Genomic DNA, 17,142 nt, shown 5'->3' with positions numbered 1-17,142 from the left:
GTCATATGATGCAAGCATTTTGCACGTAACATTCCAAATAGCCCATGGTAAAATATTCACGAACCTTTGAGCATCAGGTGGAAGGAATGTTCACGTGAGCCGCAAACGAAGGGGTAGAATTAGCGACAACCAGAAAAAATATCTCCACTCATTCGCCGGAACTTCCTCTCATCGATGATTAGGCAGCTTAAAGAGAGTACTTTCAACACTAAACATCAATTTTGTTCCTTTAAAGTGCGCTTGCTTTATCTTAAGGTATAGTAAGAACACATACAAAATATGTTTAAGGGTTGTCTGATATACATTTTATTTCAAATCGATTTCATTAAACAACATCATTCAATATCAAATACTTGGTGAAGCAGCCACCATATGAAGAAAGAAAGAGTCACAATGAAAACTTCGTAAAACAGCCACCATCTGAAGAAATCAAAGAATCAATTTAAAAACTTCCTAAAGCAGCCAGCATCTGAAGAAAACAGAGTAAATATAAAAACTTTGTAAAGCAGCCAGCATCTGAAGAAAACAGAGTGAATATAAAAACTTCGTAAAGCAGCCAGCATCTGAAGAAAACAGAGTGAATATGAAAACTTCGTAAAGCAGCCAGCATCTGAAGAAAACAGAGTGAATATAAAAACTTCGTAAAGCAGCCAGCATCTGAAGAAAACAGAGTGAATATAAAAACTTCGTAAAGCAGCCAGCATCTGAAGAAAACAGAGTGAATATAAAAACTTCGTAAAGCAGCCAGCATCTGAAGAAAACAGAGTGAATATAAAAACTTCGTAAAGCAGCCAGCATCTGAAGAAAACAGAGTGAATATAAAAACTTCACGTGAAGCAGCCAGCATCTGAAGAAAACAGAGTGAATATAAAAACTTCGTGAAGCACCCAGCATCTGAAGAAAACAGAGTGAATATAAAACTTTCGTGAAACAGACACCATCTGAAGAAAGAAAGAGTCAATATAAAAACTTCGTGTAACACCCACAATTTCAAAAAAAAAGAATCAATATAAAAACTTCGTGAAACAGACACCGTCTGTAGAAAAAGAATGAGTCAATGTAAAATCTTCGTGAAACAAACACCATCTGAAGAAAGACAGAGTAAACATAGAAATTTGGGAAACAGACACCATCTGAAGAAAACAAAAAGTCAATATAAAGATTTCGTCAAAAAGCAACAATTTGTAAAAAAGAAATAATCAATTTAAAATCTTTGTGAAACAGACACTGACTGTAGAAAACAAAGAGCCAATGTAAAATCTTCATGAAACAAACACCATCCAAAGTAAAGAAAGATTCGATATAAATACTTCGTGAAACAGCCACCATCTGAAGAAACAAAGAGCCAAAATAAAATCTTCGTCAAACAGCCGCCATCTCAAGAATTGAAAAAGTCGATATAAAAACTTTCTGAAGAAGCCACCATCTGAAGAAAACAAAGAGTGAATACAAAAACTTCGTGAAGCAGCCACCATCTGCAGAAAGAAAGAGTCAGTATAAAAATTTCTTGAAAGAAAAACCGACTAAAAAATAGAAACAATATAAAAATTTCATAAAGCAGACACCATCTGAAGAAAACAGAGTCAATATAAAACTTTCGTGAAACAGACACAATCAGAAAAAAGAAAGAGTTAATATAAAAACATCGTGAAGCAGCCAGCATCTGAAAAAAGCAAAGACTCAGTGTAAAAACGTCGTGAAACAGACCCCATCCAAAGAATAAAAGAGTCAATATATATACTTCGTGAAACAAACACCGTCTGTAGAAAACAGAGTCAATATAAAAACTTTGTGAAACAACAACCATATGAAGAAAGAAAGAGTCAATATATAAACTTCGTTAAACAGCCACCATCTCAAGAATTGAAAAAGGAGATACAAAAACTTTCTGAACAAGCCACCATCTGAAGAAAGAAAGAGTCAATAAAAAAATTTCGTGAAAGAGCCACCATCTGAAGAAAGAAAGAGTCAAAATAAAAACTTCGTCAAACAGCCACCATCTCAAGAATTGAAAAAGTCGATATAAAAACTTTCTGAAAAAGCCACCATCTGAAGAAAGAAAGAGTCAATATAAATACTTCGTTAATCAGACACCGTCTGAAGAAAACAAAGAGTCAATGTAAAAACTTCGTGAAAGAAACACCATCCGAAGAAAACAGAGTCAATGTAAAAACTTCGTGAAACAAACACCATAAAAAAGAGTCAGTATAAAAACTTTGTGAAACAGCCACCAACTGAAGAAAAAAAGAGTCAATATAAAAACTTCGTGATACAGCCACCATCTCAAGAAAGAAAAAGTCAACATAAAACTTTGTGAAATAGTCACCTACTAAAAAAACAGATTAAAAATAAAAAATTCGTAAAGCAGCCACCATCTAATGGAGACAGAGTCAATATAAAAACTTCGTGAAAGAGCCACCATCTAAAAAAAATAGAGTCAATAAAAAAATTTCGTCCAACAGCCACCATCAAAAGAATTCAAAAATTTGATATAAAAACTTTCTGAAGAAGCCACAATCTGAAGAAAACAGAGTCAATATAAAAATTTCATGAAAAACGCAACATCCGAAGAAAGAAAGAGTCAATATAAAAACTTCGTGTAACACAGACGATCTGAAGAAAAAAAAGAATCAATTTAGAATCTTCGTGAAAAAGACACCGTCTGTAGAAAAACAAAGAGTCAATGTAAAATCTCCGTAAAACAAACACCATCCAAAGAATACAAAGATTCGCTATAAACCTCGTCAAACAGCCACCATCTGAAGAATTCAAAAAGTTGATATAAAAACTATTCTAAAGAAATCACCATTTGAAGAAAACAATGTCAATATAAAAAATTGCGTAAAGCAGCCACCATCTAAAGAAACAGAGTCAATATAAAAACTTAGTGAAAGAGCCGTGTTTGAAGAAAATAAAGAGTCAATGTAAAAACTTTGTGAAGCAGCCACCATCTGCAGAAAGAAAGAGTCAGTATAAAAATTTCTTGAAAGAAAAACCGACTAAAAAATAGAAACAATATAAAAATTTCATAAAGCAGACACCATCTGAAGAAAACAGAGTCAATATAAAACTTTCGTGAAACAGACACAATCAGAAAAAAGAAAGAGTTAATATAAAAACATCGTGAAGCAGCCAGCATCTGAAAAAAGCAAAGACTCAGTGTAAAAACGTCGTGAAACAGACCCCATCCAAAGAATAAAAGAGTCAATATATATACTTCGTGAAACAAACACAGTCTGTAGAAAACAAAGAGTCAATATAAAAACTTTGTGAAACAGCAACCATATGAAGAAAGAAAGAGTCAATATATAAACTTCGTTAAACAGCCACCATCTCAAGAATTGAAAAAGGAGATATAAAAACTTTCTGAACAAGCCACCATCTGAAGAAAGAAAGAGTCAAAATAAAAATTTCGTCAAACAGCCACCATCTCAAGAATTGAAAAAGTCGATATAAAAACTTTCTGAAGAAGCCACCATCTGAAGAAAGAAAGAGTCAATATAAATACTTCGTTAATCAGACACCGTCTGAAGAAAACAAAGAGTCAATATAAAAACTTCGTAGAAAAGACACCATCTAAAGAAAACAAAGAGTCAATGTAAAAACTTCGTGAAAGAAACACCATCCGAAGAAAACAGAGTCAATGTAAAAACTTCGTGAAACAAACACCATAAAAAAAGAGTCAGTATAAAAACTTTGTGAAACAGCCACCAACTGAAGAAAAAAAGAGTCAATATAAAAACTTCGTGATACAGCCACCATCTGAAGAAAGAAAGAGTCAAAATAAAAACTTCGTCAAACAGCCACCATCTCAAGAATTGAAAAAGTCGATATAAAAACTTTCTGAAGAAGCCACCATCTAAAGAAAGAAAGAGTCAATATAAATACTTCGTTAAACAGACACCGTCTGAAGAAAACAAAGAGTCAATATAAAAACTTCGTAGAAAAGACACCATCTAAAGAAAACAAAGAGTCAATGTAAAAACTTCGTGAAACAAACACCATAAAAAAAAGAGTCAATATAAGAACTTTTTGAAACAGCCACCAACTGAAGAAAAAAAGAGTCAATATAAAAACTTCGTGATACAGCCACCATCTGAAGAAAGAAAAGGTCAACATAAAACTTTGTGAAATAGTCACCTACTAAAAAAACAGATTCAAAATAAAAATTTCGTAAAGCAGCCACCATCTAATGGAGACAGAGTCAATAAAAAAATTTCGTCCAACAGCCACCATCAAAATAATTCAAAAATTTGATATAAAAACTTTCTGAACAAGCCACAATCTGAAGAAAGAAAGAGTCAGAATAAAATCTTCGTCAAACAGCCACCATCAAAAGAATTGAAAAAGTCGATATAAAAACTTTATAAACAAGCCACCATCTGAAGAAAGAAAGAGTCAAAATAAAAACTTCGTCAAACAGCCACCATCTCAAGAATTGAAAAAGTCGATATAAAAACTTTCTGAAAAAGCCACCATCTGAAGAAAGAAAGAGTCAATATAAATACTTCGTTAAACAGACACCGTCTGAAGAAAACAAAGAGTCAATATAAAAACTTCGTGAAAGAAACACCATCCGAAGAAAACAGAGTCAATGTAAAAACTCGTGAAACAAACACCATAAAAAAAAGAGTCAATATAAAAACTTTGTGAAACAGCCACCAACTGAAGAAAAAAAGAGTCAATATAAAAACTTCGTGTAACACCCACAATCTCAAGAAAAAAAAGAATCAATATAAAAACTTCGTCAAACAGACACCGTCTGTAGAAAAAGAATGAGTCAATGTAAAATCTTCGTGAAACAAACACCATCTGAAGAAAGACAGAGTAAACATAGAAATTTGGGAAACAGACACCATCTGAAGAAAACAAAAAGTCAATATAAAGATTTCGTCAAAAAGCCACAATTTGTAAAAAAGAAATAATCAATTTAAAATCTTTGTGAAACAGACACTGACTGTAGAAAACAAAGAGCCAATGTAAAATCTTCATGAAACAAACACCATCCAAAGTAAAGAAAGATTCGATATAAATACTTCGTGAAACAGCCACCATCTGAAGAAAGAAAGAGCCAAAATAAAATCTTCGTCAAACAGCCACCATCTCAAGAATTGAAAAAGTCGATATAAAAACTTTCTGAAGAAGCCACCATCTGAAGAAAACAAAGAGTGAATACAAAAACTTCGTGAAGCAGCCACCATCTGCAGAAAGAAAGAGTCAGTATAAAAATTTCTCGAAAGAAAAACCGACTAAAAAATAGTAACAATATAAAAATTTCATAAAGCAGACACCATCTGAAGAAAACAGAGTCAATATAAAACTTTCGTGAAACAGACACCATCTCAAGAAAGAAAAAGTCAACATAAAACTTTGTGAAATAGTCACCTACTAAAAAAACAGATTAAAAATAAAAAATTCGTAAAGCAGCCACCATCTAATGGAGACAGAGTCAATATAAATACTTCGTGAAAGAGCCACCATCTAAAAAAAACAGAGTCAATAAAAAAATTTCGTCCAACAGCCACCATCAAAAGAATTGAAAAATTTGATATAAAAACTTTCTGAAGAAGCCACAATCTGAAGAAAACAAAGAGTGAATACAAAAACTTCGTGAAGCAGCCACCATCTAAAGAAAACAGAGTCAATATAAAAATTTCATGAAAGAGCGACCATCTGAAAAAAGAAAGAGTCAATATAAAACTTTCGTGAAAAACGCAACATCCGAAGAAAGAAAGAGTCAATATAAAAACTTCGTGTAACACAGACGATCTGAAGAAAAAAAAGAATCAATTTAGAATCTTCGTGAAAAAGACACCGTCTGTAGAAAAACAAAGAGTCAATGTAAAATCTCCGTAAAACAAACACCATCCAAAGAATACAAAGATTCGCTATAAACCTCGTCAAACAGCCACCATCTGAAGAATTCAAAAAGTTGATATAAAAACTATTCTAAAGAAACCACCATTTGAAGAAAACAATGTCAATATAAAAAATTGCGTAAAGCAGCCACCATCTAAAGAAACAGAGTCAATATAAAAACTTAGTGAAAGAGCCGTGTTTGAAGAAAATAAAGAGTCAATGTAAAAACTTTGTGAAGCAGCCACCATCTGCAGAAAGAAAGAGTCAGTATAAAAATTTCTTGAAAAAAAAACCGACTAAAAAATAGAAACAATATAAAAATTTCATAAAGCAGACACCATCTGAAGAAAACAGAGTCAATATAAAACTTTCGTGAAACAGACACAATCAGAAAAAAGAAAGAGTTAATATAAAAACATCGTAAAGCAGCCAGCATCTGAAAAAAGCAAAGACTCAGTGTAAAAACGTCGTGAAACAGACCCCATCCAAAGAATAAAAGAGTCAATATATATACTTCGTGAAGCAAACACAGTCTGTAGAAAACAAAGAGTCAATATAAAAACTTTGTGAAACAGCAACCATATAAAGAAAGAAAGAGTCAAAATAAAAACTTCTTCAAACAGCCACCATCTCAAGAATTGAAAAAGTCGATATAAAAACTTTCTGAAGAAGCCACCATCTGAAGAAAGAAAGAGTCAATATAAATACTTCGTTAATCAGACACCGTCTGAAGAAAACAAAGAGTCAATGTAAAAACTTCGTGAAAGAAACACCATCCGAAGAAAACAGAGTCAATGTAAAAACTTCGTGAAACAAACACCATAAAAAAAGAGTCAGTATAAAAACTTTGTGAAACAGCCACCAACTGAAGAAAAAAAGAGTCAATATAAAAACTTCGTGATACAGCCACCATCTGAAGAAAGAAAGAGTCAAAATAAAAACTTCGTCAAACAGCCACCATCTCAAGAATTGAAAAAGTCGATATAAAAACTTTCTGAAGAAGCCACCATCTGAAGAAAGAAAGAGTCAATATAAATACTTCGTGAAAGAGCCGTGTTTGAAGAAAATAAAGAGTCAATGTAAAAACTTTGTGAAACAGACACCATCCGAAGAAAGAAAAAGTCAAAAAAAAAATTTCTGAAAGAGACACCGTCTAAAAAAAATAGAAACAATAAAAAAATTTCCTAAACAGCAACCATCTGAAGAAAACAGAGTCAATATAAAACTTTTGTGAAACAGACACAATCAGAAAAAAGAAATAATTAATATAGAAACATCATGAAGCAGCCAGCATCTGAAAAAATAAAGATTTATTGTAAAAACGTCGTGAAACAGACCCCATCCGAAGAATGAAAGAGTCAATAGAAATATTTTGTGAAACAGACACCGTCTCAAGAAAATAAAGAGTCAATATAAAAACTTCGTGGAAAAAACACCATCTAAAGAAAACAAAGAGTCAATGTAAAAACTTCGTGAAAGAAACACCATCCGAAGAAAACAGAATCAACATAAAAACTGCGTGAAACAGCAACCATATAAAGAAAGAAAGAGTCAATATATAAACTTCGTTAAACAGCCACAACCTGAAGAATTCAAAAAGTTGATATAAAAACTTTCTGAACAAGCCACCATCTGAAGAAAGCAATGTCAATATAAAAACATAGTGAAGCAGCCAACATCTGAAAAAAACGGAGTCAATATAAAAACTTCGTGAAACAGCTACCGTCTCAAGAAAAAAAAGACAATGTAAAAACTTCGTAAAACAGACACCGTCTGAAGAAAATAAAGAGTCAATATAAAAACTTCGTGGAAAAGACACTATCTAAAGAAAACAAAGGGTCAATGTAAAAACTTCGTAAAAGAAACACCATCCGAAGAAAACAGAGTCAATGTAAAAACTTCGTGGAACAAACACCATCCGAAGAAAACATAGTCAATGTAAAAACTTCGTGAAAAAAAGACCATAAGAAAAAAGAAAGAGTCAAAATAAAAACTTTGTGAAACAGCCATCTATTAAAAAAAACAAATTCAAAATAAAAATTTCGTGAAGCAGCCACCATCTAAAGAATTCGAAAAGTCGATATAAAACCTTTTTGAAGAAGACACCATCTGAAGAAAACTAAGAGTGAATACAAAAACTTCGTGAAGCAGCCACCATCTAAAGAAAACAGAATCAATATAAAAATTTCATGAAAGAGCGACGATCTGAAAAAAGAATGAGTCAATATAAAATTTTCGTGAAACATGCACCATACGAAGAAAGAAAGAGTCAATATTAAAACATCGTGTAACACCGACCATCTGAAGCAAAAAAAGAATCAATTTAATATCTTCGTGAAACAGACACCGTCTGTAGAAAAACAAAGAGTCAATGTAAAATATTCGTGAAACAGCCACCATTTGAAGAAAGAAATAGTCAATATATAAACTTCGTTAAACAGCCACCATCTTTAGAATTCAAAAAGTTGATATAAAAACTTTATGAACAAGCCACCATCTGAAAAAAACAATGTCAATATAAAAACTTCGTGAAACAGACTCCATGCAAAGAAAAAAAAAGTCAATATAAAAACTTCGTGATACAGCCACCATCTGAAGAAAGAAAGAGTCAAAATAAAAATTTCGTGAAAGGGACACCGTCTGAAAAAATAAAAACAATATAAAACTTTCGTAAAGCAGCCACCATCTGAAGAAAACAGAGTCAATATAAAACTTTTGTGAAACAGACACAATCAGAAAAAAAATAGTTAATATAAACACATCGTGAAGCAGCCAGCATCTGAAAAAAATAAAGATTTAGTGTAAAAACGTCGTGAAACAGACCCCATCCGAAGAATGAAAGAGTCAATATAAAAACTTCGTGAAGCAGCCACCATCTGAAGAAAACAGATAGTGAATACAAAAACTTCGTGAAGCAGCCACCATCTACAGATAGAAAGAGTCAAAATAAAAACTTTGTGGAACAGACACCGTCTGAAGAAAATAAAGAGTCAATATAAAATATACGTGAAAAAGCTACCATTTGAAAAAAACAGATTCAGTATAAAAATTGCGTGAAGCAGACACAATCTGAAGAAAAGAGAGCCAATATAAAAATTTCGTGAAACAGCCACCATCTGAAGAAAGAAAGAGTCAATATAAAAACTTCGTGAAGGAGACATCGTCTGAAAAAACAAAGAGTCAATAAAAAAACTTTGTGAGAAAACCACCATATGAAGACAATACAAAATCAATAGTAAAACGACGTGAAACAGACACTGTCTGAAGAATTGATAAACTCGACATAAAATCTTTCTAAAGAAGACACCATCTGAAGAAAACAATGTCAATATAAAAAAATTCGTAAAGCAGCCACCATCTAAAGAAAACAGAGTCAATATAAAACTTTCGTCAAAATGACACCATCAGAAAAAAGAAAGACTTAATATAAAAACTTTGTGGAAAAGACACCATCTAAAGAAACCAGAGTCAATATAAAAATTTCGTGAATGAGCAACCATCTTAAAAAGGTTAGAGAAAATATAAAACTTTCGTGAAACAGACACCATCCGAAGAAAGAAAGAGTCAATATAAAAACTTCGTCTAACAGCCACAATCAAAAGAAAAAAATCAATTTAAAAACTTCGTTAAACAGACACCGTCTGTAGAAAAACAAAGAGTCAATGTAAAAACTTCGTAAAAGAAACACAATCCGAGGTAAACAGAGTCAATGTAATAACTTCGTGAAACAAACACCATAAAAAATGAAAGAGTCAACATAAAACTTCGGGAAACAGTCACCTATTAAAAAAAACAGATTCAAAATAAAAATTTCGTGAAGCAGCCACCATCTAATGAAGACAGAGTCAATATAAAAACTTCGTGAAAGAGCCACCCTCTAAAGAAAGAATAAGTCAATATAAAACTTTCATGAAAGAGAAACAATCCGAGGAAAGAAAGAGTCAATATAAAAACTTCTTGTCACAGCGACCATCTGAAAAAAACAAAGAATAAATTTAAAAACTTCGTGAAACAGACACCATCCGAATAAAGAAAGAGACAATATAAAAACTTTTTTAATCAGCCACCATCTGAAAAAAGAAAGGAACAATGTAAAAACTTAGTGAAAGATCCACTGTCTGAAGAAAATAAAGAGTCAATGTCAAAACGTTGTGAAACAGAAACCATGAGAGGAAAGAAATAGTCAATATAAAAACTTCGTGAAAGATCCACTATCTGAAGAAAATAAAGAGTTAATGTCAAAACGTTGTGAAACATAAACCATGGGAGGAAAGAAATAGTCAATATAAAAACTTCGTGAAACAGCCACCATCTGAAGAAAGAAAGAGTCAAAATAAAACTTCGAGAAACAGACACAGTCTGAAGAAAATAGAAACAACATAAAAATTTCTTGAAGCAGCCAGCATCTGAAGGAAACAGAGTCAATATAAAAACTTTGTGAAACAGCCACCATCTGAAGAAAACAAAGAGTCAATATAAATCTTCGTGAAACAGCCACCATCTGAAGAAAGAAAGTGTCAATACAAAAATTGCGTGAAACAGCTAAAATTTCAAGAAAACAAAGAGTCAATATAAAAATTTCGTGAGACAGACACCATCTCAAGAAAGAAAGAGTCAGAATAAAAACGTCGTGAAATAGACCCCAACCAAAGAATGAAAGAGTCAATATAAATACATCGTGAAACCGACACCGTCTAAATAAAACAAAGAGTGAACATAAAAACTTAATGGAAAAGACACCATCCGAAGAAAACAAAGATTCGATATAAACTTCGTCAAACAGCGACCATCTGAAGAATTCAAAAAGTTGATATAAAAACTTTTCTGATGAAACCACCATCTGAAGAAAACAATCTCAATATAAAAATTTCGTGAAAGATCCGTGTCTGAAGAAAATAAAGAGTCAATGTAAAAACTTCGTGAAACAGACACCATCCGAAAAAAGAAAAAATCAATATAAAAACTTCGTGAAACAGCCACGATCTGAAGAAAGAAAGAGTCAATATAAAACTTTTGTGAAACAGACACAATCAAAAAAAAGAAATAGTTTATAAAAAACATCGTGAAGCAGCCACCATCTGAAAAAAATAAAGATTTAGTTTGAAAATGTCGTGAAACAGACACCATCCGAAGAATGAAAGAGTCAATATAAATACTTCGTGAAACAGACACCATCTGAGGAAAACAAAGAGTTAATAAAAACTTGGAAAACGTGGAAGAGACACGATCTAAAGAAAACAGAAAGTCAATGTAAAAACTTTGTGAAAGAAACACCATCCACAAAAAACAGAGTTAATGTAAAAACTTCGTCAAACAAAGACCACAAGAAAAAGGAATAAGTCAATATAAAAACTTCGTGAAACAAACACCATCCGATGAAAACAAAGTTTCGATATAGATACTTCGTGATACAGCCACCATCTGAAAAAAGAAAGAGTCAATATATAAACTTCGTTAAACAGCCACCATCTGAAGAATTCAAAAAGTTGATATAAAAACTTTCTGAACAAGCCACCATCTGCAGAATGAAAAAGTCAATATAAAAACTTCGTGAAGCAGTTACCATCTCAAGAAAACAAAGAGTCAATATAAATACTTCGTCAAACAGCCAACAAATGAAATATTCAAAGAGTCGATATGAAATCTTTCTGAAGCAGCCACCATTTGAAGAAAATAACGAGTGAATACAAAAACGTCGTGAAGCAGCCATCATCTGCAGAAAGAAGAAGTCAATATAAAAATTTGGTGAAAGAGACACCGTCTGAAAAAAATAGAAACAATATAAAAATTTCGTAAAGCAGCCTCCATCTGAAGACAACAGAGTCAATGTAAAACTTTCGTGAAACAGACACAATCAGAAAAAAAAAAAGAGTTAATATAAAAACATTGTGAAGCAACCAGCATCTGAAAAAAACAAAGACTCAGTGTAAAAACGTCGTGAAAAAGAACCCAACCAAAGAAAGAAAGACTCAAAATAAAAACTTCGTCAAACATCCACCATCTGAAGAATTGAAAAAGTCAATATAAAATTTTATGAAGAAAACAAAGAGTGAATACAAAAACTTCGTAAGGCAGCCACCATCTGTAAAAAGAAAGAGTCAATATAAAAACTTCGTGAAACAGAAACCGTCTAAAGAAAATAACGAGTCAATATAAAAACTTCGTTAAACAGCCAACATCTGAAGAATTCAAAGAATCGATATGAAAACTTTCTGGAGCAACCATCATCTGAAAAAACAAAGAGTCAATAAAAAACTACGTGAGAAAGCCATCATATCAAGAAAATAAAAAATCAATAGAAAAACTTCGTGAAGTAGGAACCATCTGAAAAAAGAAAAAGTCAATATAAAAACGTCGTAGAACAGACACCGTCTGAAGAAAATAAAGAGTCAATGTGAAAACTTTGTGGAAAGGCCAGCATTTGAAAACAACAGATTCAATATAATAATATCGTGATACAGCTACCGTCTGAAGCAAACAAAACGTCAACATAAAAGCTTCGTAATAGAAACACCATCCGAAGAAAACAGAGTCAATGTAAAAACTTGGTGAAACAAACACCATAAAAGAAAGAAAGAGTCAATATAAAAACTTTGTGAAACGGTAACCATCTGAAGAAAAAAGGAGTCAATATAAAAACTTCGTGAAACAGCCACCATCTGAAAAAAGAAAAAGTCAACATAAAACTTCGTGAAACAGTCACCTACTTAAAAAAAACAGATTCAAAATAAAAATTTCATGAACCAGCCGCCATCTAATGAAGTCAGAGTCAATATAAAAACTTAGTGAAAAAGCAACCATCTGAAGAATTCCAAAAGTCGACATAAAAACTTTCTACAGAAGGCACCATCTTAAGAAACAGACATCATACGAAGAAAGAAAAAGACAATACAAAAACTCCGTGAAACAGGCAATATCTGAAAAAGAAAGAGTGAATACAAAAACTTCGTGAAAGAGACACCATGAAAAAAATAGAAACAATACAAACATTTCGTGAAGCAGCCACCATCAGAAGAAAGAAAGTGTCAATATAAAACGTTCGTGAAACACACACCATCAGAAAAAACAAAAAGTCAATATAAAAAGTTCGTCAAACAGACACCATCCGAATAAAAAAAAGAATCAATATAAAAACTTCATGAAACAAACACAATATGAAGAAAACAAAGAGTCGATATAAATACTTCGTAAGGAAGACACCATCTGTAGAAAACAAAGAGTTAATAAAAAAACTTCGTCAGAAAGACACCATATGAAGAAAATCAAAAATCAATACAAAAACTTCGTAAAACAAACATCATCCGAAGAAAGAAAGAGTCAATATGAAACTTTTTTGAAACAGACACAATCCGAAGAAAGAAAGAGTCAATATAACAACTTCGTGTAACAGCCACCATCTAAAGAAAAGAAAGAATCAATTTAAAAACTTCGTAAAACAGACACCGTCTGTACAAAAACAAAGACTCAATGTAAAATCTTCGTTAAAAAAACACCATCCGAAGAAAATAAAGTTTCGATATCAATACTTCGTGTAACAGCAACCATCTGAAGAAAGAAAGAGTCAACATATAAACTTCGTCAAACAGCCACCATCTGAAAAAAACAGATCCAGTATAAAAATTGCGTGAAGCAGCCACAATCTGAAGTAAAGAGAGTCAATATAAAAACTTAGTGAAACAACCACCTTCTGAAGAAAATAAAGAGTCAATGTAAAAACTTCGTGAAACAGACACCATCCGAAGAAAGAAAAAGTCAATATAAAAACGTCGTGAAACAGCCACCATCTAAACAAAGAAAGAGTCGATATGAAAACTTTATGAAGCAGCCACCATCTGAAGAAAACAGAGTAAATATAAAAACTTCGTGAAGTAGCCATCATCTGAAGAAAACAAAAAAGTTAATAAAAAACTTCGTGAGAAAGACACCATATGAAGAAAATAAAAAATCAATACAAACCTTCGTAAAAGAAACACCATCTGTAGAAAACAGAGTCAATTTAAATACCTCGTTTAAAAGATACCATCTGAAGAAATCAAAGAGTCAATATAAAAACATCCTGGAACTAACAATATCTGAAGAAAAGAAAGAATCAATATAAAAACGTCGTGAAACACAAACCATCCGAGAAAAGAAACAGTCAATATAAATCTTTCGTGAAACAGACACTATCCGAAGAATGAAAGAGTCAATATAAATACTTTGTGAAACAGACACCGTCTGAAGGAAACAAAGAGTCAATATAAAAACTTCGTGGAAAACGCACCATCCGAAAAAAACAGTCAATGTAAAAACTTCGTAAAACAAAGACAATAAGAAAAAATAAAGAGTCAATATAAAAATTCGTGAAACAGCAACCATATGAAGAAAAAAGAGTCAATATAACAACTTCGTGTAACAGCCACCATCTGAAGAAAAAAAAGAATCAATTTATAAACTTCGTGAAACAGACACCGTTTGTAGAAAACAAAGAGTCAATGAAAATCTTGGTGAAAAAACACCATCTGAAGAAAGAAAGAGTGAATATATAAACTTCTTCAAACAGCCACCATTATAAAATTTAAAAAAGTTGATATAAAACATTCTGAAAAAGCCAACATCTGAAGAAAACAAAGAGTGAATACAAAAACTTCGTCAAGCAACCACCATCTGCAGAATAAAAAGAGTCAATATAAGAACTTCTTGGAAAACACACCATCTAAAGAAAACAAAGAGCCAATGTAAAAACGTCCTAAAAGATACATCATGCGAAGAAAACAGATTAAATTTAAAATCTTCGTAAAACAAACACCATAAAAAAAGAAAGAGTCAATATAAAAACTTCGTGTAACAGCCACTATCTGAAAAAAAGAAAGAATCCATTTCAAAACTTCGTCAAACAGACACCATCCGAATAAGATGATATAAAAATTTAATGAAGAAGCCGCCATTTGAAGAAAACAATGTCAATATAAAAACTTCCTGAAGTAGCCACCATCTGAAGAATGAAAAAGTCAACATAAAACTTCGTGAAACAGCGATCTACTAAAAAAAACAGCTTCAAAATAAAAATTTCGTGAAAGAGCCACCATCTAATGAAGACAGAGTCAATATAAAAACTTCGTGAAAGATCCACTATCTAAAAAAATAGAGTCAATATAAAAATTTCGAGAAAAGCACATCCTCTGAAGAAAGAAGAAGTTAATATAAAACTTACGTGAAAGAGACACCATCCGAATAAAGAAAGAGTCAATAAAAAAATTTTATAAAACAGCAACCTTCTGAAAAAAGAAAGAAACAATATAAAAATTTCGTGAAACAGACACCGTCTGAAGAAAACTAAGAATCAATACAAAAATTAAGTGCAGCAGCCACCATCTGAAGAATACAGAGGCAGCATAAAAATTTCGTGAAGCAGCCACTATCTCAAAAAAACAGTCAATGTAAAAACTTCGTGAAAAAGACACCATCCAAAAATTAGAGAGCCAATATAAATACTTCGTGAAAGAGACACCATCCAAAGAAAGAAAAAGTCAATATAAAAACTTCGTGAAAAAGACACCATCTAAAAAAAATAAGGAGTCAATGTAAAAACTTCGTGAAAGAAACACCATCCGAAGAAAACATAGTCAATGTAAAAACCTCGTGAAACAAAGACCAAAAGGAAAAAGAAAGAGTCAAAATAAGAACTTTGTGAAACAGCAACCATTTGAAGAAAAAAGAGTCAATGTAAAACTTCGTGAAACAGCCACGATCTGAAGAAAGAAAGTGTCAATATAAAAAATTCGTGAAACAGCCACAATTTCATGAAAACAAAGTGTCAATATAAAAATTTCGTGAAGTAGACACCATCTGAAGAATACAGAGACAATATAAAAATTTCGTGAAGCAGGCACAATCTAAAGAAAACAGAGTGAATATAAAAATTTCGTGAAACAAACACAATCTGAAGAAAGAAAAAGTCAATATATAAACTTCGTCAAACAGCCTCCATCTGAAGAATTCAAAAAGTTGATATAAAAACATTTTGACGAAGACACCATCTGAAGAAAACAAATAAAGAATACAAAAACTTCGTGAAGAACCACCATCTGCAGAAAGAAAGAGTCAATATGAAAACTTTCGTGAAACAAACATCATCCGAAGAAAGAAAGAGTCAATATAAAACTTTTTTGAAACAGACACCATCCGAAGAAAGAAAGAGTCAATATAACAACTTCTTGTAACAGCCACCATCTGAAGAAAAATAAGAATCAATTTATAAAGTTCGTGAAACAGACACCGTTTGTAGAAAAATCTATGTAAAATCTTCGTGAAACAAACACCATCTGAGAAAGAAAGAGTGAATATATAAAATTCATCAAACAGACACCATTATAAAATTTAAAAAAGTTGATATAAAAACATTCTGAAAAAGCCACCATCTGAAGAAAACAAAAAGTGAATACAAAAACTTCGTGAAACAGCCACCATATGCAGAAAGAAAGAGTCAATATAAAATCTTCGTGGAAAACACACCATCTAAAGAAAACAAAGAGTCAATGTAAAAACGTCCTAGAAGATACATCATGCGAGGAAAACAGATTAAATGTAAAATCTTCGTGAAACAAACACCATAAAAAAAGAAAGAGTCAATATAAAAACTTCGTGTAACAGCCACTATCTGAAAAAAAGAAAGAATCAATTTCAAAACTTCGTCAAAGAGACACCATCCGAATAAAAAAAAAGAGTCAATAGAAAAACTTTTTGAAACAACCACCATCTCAAAAAAAAAGACATTGTATAAAAACTTCGTAAAACAGACACCATCCGAATAAAGAAAGAGTCAATATAAAAACTTTTTCAAACAGCCACCATCCGAAGAAAGAAAAAGTCAATATTAAAACTTCGTGAAGCAACCACCATCTGCAGAAAAAAAGAGTCAATATAAAAACTTCGTTGCAAACACACCATCTAAAGAAAACAAAGAGTCAATGTAAAAATTTCGTGTAGCAACCACCATCTGAAGAATACAGAGTCAACATAAAAAATTCGGGAAGCAGCCGCCATCTCAAAAAAAAACAGTCAATATAAAAATTTCGTGAAAAAGCCACCATCCGAGAAAATTAAGAGTCAATATAAAAACTTCGTCGAAAACACACCATCTAAAAAAAACAAAGAGTCAATGTAACAACTTCTTGTAACAGCCACCATCTGAAGAAAAAAAAGAGTCAATTTATAAACTTCGTGAAAGAGACACCGCCTGTAGAAAAACAAATAGTGAATGTAAAATCTTCGTGAAACAAACACCATCTGAAGAAAGAAAAG

This window comes from Tachypleus tridentatus, chromosome 6 (genome assembly GCF_004210375.1).
Source record: "Tachypleus tridentatus isolate NWPU-2018 chromosome 6, ASM421037v1, whole genome shotgun sequence".
In the NCBI taxonomy this organism is placed as follows: Eukaryota; Metazoa; Arthropoda; class Merostomata; order Xiphosura; family Limulidae; genus Tachypleus; species Tachypleus tridentatus.
This window is presented reverse-complemented; position numbering follows the sequence as displayed.